Below are 5,353 nucleotides of genomic sequence, written 5' to 3'. Positions count from 1 at the left end.
AGGACAGTCCCCGGCCAGGGACGCGTCCCCCGAGCCTGCTGGGTGCCGGAGTTCTGAGTTCTTCAAAGGACCAGCCTAAACCACGGGCAAGTTTTCACGCACCGGGAGACGCGCTGGGATTAACCCTGTATTTAGCCAATTAACCCTGTATTTAGCCAATTAACCTAGGCTTTATTTTTTTTTAAGATTTATTTATTTATTTATTTGAGACAGAGAGAGAGAGAGAGAGAGAGAGAGAGAGAGAGAGGCAGAGACACAGGCAGAAGGAGAAGCAGGCTCCATGCAGGGAGCCCGACGCGGGACTCGATCCTCGGTCCCCAGGATCACACACGGGGCTGCAGGCGGCGCTAAACCGCTGAGCCAGCGGAGCTGCCCTAACCTGCATTTTAAATACGGACACTTTGCTTTCCATTAAGTAGTCCTTGGTGGTGTGTAGGACCTGGTTGATTCGTTGCTCTGCTCTTTACTGTTTCTGATTTGGCCTCATATTTCAAGTCCACATCGCCCCCAACCCAGAAGAGCATGATTCTTTCTTCTCAAGCCCTGTCAATGCCCTAGGAGAGAACTAAAATAAGTTCTTCATTTCTTCTAGTAGCTGCCTTTCTCCTTTCTTCCAGCTATGTCCTGAAGTGTTTTCTCAGGCCATCCCAGGGGCTTTTATGCTGTTGAGGAACCTGACCCGTATAGGGGACATAGGAAACATCAGAAAGCTGCCACTCACATTCAAGGTGGTATTTCTTTATCAGGCAGACCAATAAAATAAATTCTTCCTATCCATTCTTGACAGTTTTTAGGGGGTAGAAACAATGGAGACTGGCAGTTTTACCCAAAGATTGAATAAAAGAGGTCAGATTCAGACTGTGCAGTGTCCATTGGATATTACTCTGCTGTCCTCCACTCAACTAAATCCTCATTCAGCCCAGGAGAAACCATTCCATATAGCAAATCACCTGGAGAGGACGGGGCTCATGCTTGGCTTCACAGCCAATTAATAGCATAGATGTGACAAGAATCTTGGATTTTTGTCTTCTATGCAATGCTTCCTGGGAAAGTGGAAGTAGCATGTCAATTTCTATTTTAAAAGGTGAACTTTAAATGTGAAATATGGTCTAAAGAGCATAATGAAAGCGTTTAGGCTAAAGGAATGAGAAATGTGGTCTAGGATTGTGAGTGCTAATTCCAAATCTGGCCATTTTGCATGTGGTACTTATCCTCCCTGTCTGGGTAAAAATAAGGTCACATATAATTGCTTCATAGCTAAGTAAAAATATATATAGTGTTATCTGAATAAGGAATCATATGGATGAATTTGGAGTGTGACTATTTTGCTGTTTGGGATTTGCCATTCTTATACAAGACTTCTCCTCATGCATCATACATGGAGCCCCAGCAGATGAGGTCCCCTTTCCTTCTCCCATCTTCACCACCACCTGCATCCAAATTTTGTGCACCCAGTCTTGGATGCCTAGGCACACCTCAGAGATGTTGCAGGTTCAACTCCAGACCCTTGCAATAAAGCAAATACCCCAATAAAGTAAATCAAATGAATTTTTTATTTTTCCAGTGCATATAAAAATTATATTTACACTATACTGTAGTCTATTAAGTGTGTAATAGTGTTTTATAAAGAAACTGTGTATATACCTTAATTTAAAAATATCTTATTGCAAAAAATGCTGGTTGTCACTGGACCTTTCAGCAAATAGTAATCTTTTTGCTGGTATAGATGTTGACAACTGCAGACTGATTAGGGTAGCAGCTGGGGCGGCTGAGGCAATTTTTAAAAATAATATAATGATAAAGTTTGCCACATCAATCGACTCTTCCTTTCATGAATGATTTCTCAATAGCATGTGATGCTGTTTGATAACATTTCACCCACAGTAGAACTTTCTTCAAAATTGGAGTCAATTCTCTTAAGCCATACTGCTGCTTTGTCAACTAAATTTATGGAATATTCTAAATCCTTTATTATCATTTCAACAATCTTCACCGCATCTTCACCAGGAGTAGTTTCCTTCTCAAGAAGCCACTTTCTTTGGTCGTCTATAAGAAACAACTCTTCACTTGATAAAATTTTATTGTGAGATTGCAGCAATTCAAATGTAATAATAATGAAAAAGTTTGAAATATTGCAAGAATGGCCAAAATTGACAGGGAGACAAGAAGTAAGCAAACACCATTAGAAAAATGGTGCCAGTAGATTTGCTTAATGCAGGGTTGCCACAAACCTTCAATTTGTAAAAACAAAACAAAACAACAACAACAACAACAACAACAACAACAAAAACATAGCATCTGGGAAAGGCAATAAAGTGAAAGGTAGTCAAAGGAGATACGCTGGTATTCTAAGTCTCACTCAGATCTATCTCTTTTCTTTTAAGACCAATAAACACAACTGAGCACTAGATCACATTGAGAGTTTTATGGGTCACTACTGGTCTTATGTGAATTGATTTTTTTTCTTAAGACAGGAACAAAATGACAGGTTCTTTCTGTACCATCACCATACATGTCATTGAACTCAAGAAATAATTTTTATAGGTCTGATAATAACATTGTAAGTTATTCAGTTATATTTTAGTACTCTAGTCATATGTGTCAGGAACAGAGCCAAATATTTTTAAAGTAAACATACACGTTCCTCATCTGGATTTTAAAATACAATTTTGGCTACCTATTATGGGGCCTACTACCTGTACTAGGCACCACATTTCATAGGATCTCACTTACCTGCTCTCAGCAGTCTTTGAGATAGATACTGTTTTTCCTGATTTTATGAGACATGAAACAAAGTCTCAGAAATTCACTTGTCACACGGCTGGTTAGTTGTGGAGCTAGGATTTGAACCCAAGACTATCTGGTTCCACAGACTGTGCTTTTGATGAATTTAATTGCATTGAGTCTAAAGAGAGTTTTCTCTTATTTTGAGAAAGCAGTGTTTTAGACATCAATAATATTCAATTGAAGTTTAACTTGAGTGAAAATGTAAAGGTATCCAGGTTAAAAATTTATTATTTGATCCTCATAAAGGAACTTCATCAAATCACAGGAATTGAGTCCAGTTTCCCCTTTTGTAAAACGAAGGGAAAGGATTAGATGATATCTAAAGTTACTTCTTCCTCTACTATGTCAGTCTGATGGACAAACTGAACCTGGGAGAGCAGCTGGATCAGCATAAAGTGAGGTCTCATGCTAGATTGCTAGCACTTTTTTTTTTGTTTGTTTTTTTACCTCTTTTCACTTTCTCTACTCATGCCTTGGGCTACACTATACGGATACAAGGTTTTATCACCTTATGACTTAAAATCTCTTCTTGATAAGCTATTTGTAAATTTACCAGTAAAGCACTATGTACATTTAATTTGTAAATATGAGCCCAAAACTGTATCAAATTTTAAGAATCCTTTCCTGGAAATGTTTGGGTTTGAATCGATTTTGAACTTAGCATTTATGAAGGATTCCTGTTGTTTACTTAGTAAATGTGGAATCTTTTACAAAGTTGCTTTCATGAAGACACTTTTCCAATTGTCCTAGAAAGTATATCAAAATCCTAGATTGGCGAAAATCGCCCATCAAAGACAAAAAGGGTGATGAAGGACAATGTCCCAATATCCCTTTTAAATGTTTTAACTAGAAGGTCATGAAGACATGGTTGATTGCACTTCAAAATTCATTCCTCAAAGAGGTTTGCCATGGGGAGCTTGCCCAAAGCAAACCTTTTCCCTTGGTAAGAGAACAAAGAAGAGCCCTTTTAGCCACAAGAAAGCGAATACTTTCATGTAATCCCCTTGATATGAATGTATCCTTCGAAATCTACCTTGCATTCTTTAAATCATGAATGCTGAGGGACAAGGTGTGTGAAAAACACAGAAAGAGTTGGTTCAATTGCTTCTCCACACATTCCCCTAGGAACAGAACCAACGATCAAATAGTGGTTGAAGTAGGGCATAAAGAAGATTTAAAGTGACTGCACAAATCAGTGGCAAACAGCCTGAGTGTTTCTATTTCTTGGATTTTTTCCCTTATATTATTTGACTATAGCTTTTTGGGCCTTAGGGTGAAGAGTGCTTTTTAAATTCTTTTTAAATTAAGGTATATTTTATAGGTAGTGTAATGGATAGGCCGTAAGTGCACAGTATAAAGAGTTTTGACAAATGTAAAGACCTCTGGTACCCATACTGAATGGGGCTTTTTGAAAATACATTTATTCTTCTAAAGCAGCAAAATTTGAATAGTTTCAATGTGGTGACTATTCCTATTAAAATGTTTATTAAGATATTATCTCTGCTTTCTCAACCTGTCTCATGCATATTATCAGCTTCTGGAACTGAAACATAATTCGTAAATTAGAGATGTGCTTATAAATGAAAGAATCTAAGACTTGAAACTTTATCAATAATTGCTTGGGGGTGCCTCATTCGAGTCCATGCTCCCAGAGTCATGAAAATTTGATAGACTTATAGTAATTAGAAATAAGAAATAATTAGTTCTTTTTTGCTTGTAGAAAGTATGAGAAACAGGAAGGTCACATTTCCTTTTTTTCTGTCTGAGGAAAGCAGCATAGTTCGCTACTTCATGCCATGGTCTACTTTAATTAAAGATTAAATAAAGAATTTGCTCTCCTGCTTACAGCTTAAGTAATTTTTATATTTCCTTCTTTGATGTATTTTTTAATGCTAGCATCAACAAAGCAAAAAAAAAAAATTAGTGTAACGTGGTCTGCAAACTCCTCAAACCTGTCACAAAAGCTCTTTGGCACAACTTTTAAGATGTATTAGAAATTCCAATGTAAGCAGGTGGTCCAACTTGTGTTTTCTTGCTTTGTCAGCGTACACTAGATATTTATGTAAATTACTCTCCGGCCATTCAATCATGGATCAAACACTATCTGATCCATTCAATCATGGATCAAACACTATGATTGCTTTTTATTAAAATGATTCTATCAAGCATAAGGCACTCCTTTCAGGTGCTGTGATTTCATATGGGAAATAATTTATAGTGAATTTATGGGTTATGTCTACCTCCAACTATTTTCTTTACTTTTCATCTTTTTTATTATTACTCTTTTAATGCCTTAAATGGAGTCTCCAAAAGGATGTGAAATAGCCAAAGGAAGTTAGATATAGAGGAGAAAGAAAAACTTGGAGATTTAACAATCTGTGGGTGAATCAAGGAGAGTTGCTACTTCTTTAAAGAAAGGAAAAGTTCTTTGCAGCATAACATAGAATATGCTAGAAGGCACAGAAAGGGAGAATTGTCACAGTGGGTTTCTTTTTTTTTTTTAACTGTATTTTATCAGTGGGTTATTTTTTTTTTTTAAAGATTTTATTTATTTGAGAGCAAGAGG

Source organism: Vulpes lagopus, chromosome 16 (genome assembly GCF_018345385.1).
Source record: "Vulpes lagopus strain Blue_001 chromosome 16, ASM1834538v1, whole genome shotgun sequence".
Classification (NCBI taxonomy): domain Eukaryota; kingdom Metazoa; phylum Chordata; class Mammalia; order Carnivora; family Canidae; genus Vulpes; species Vulpes lagopus.
This window is presented reverse-complemented; position numbering follows the sequence as displayed.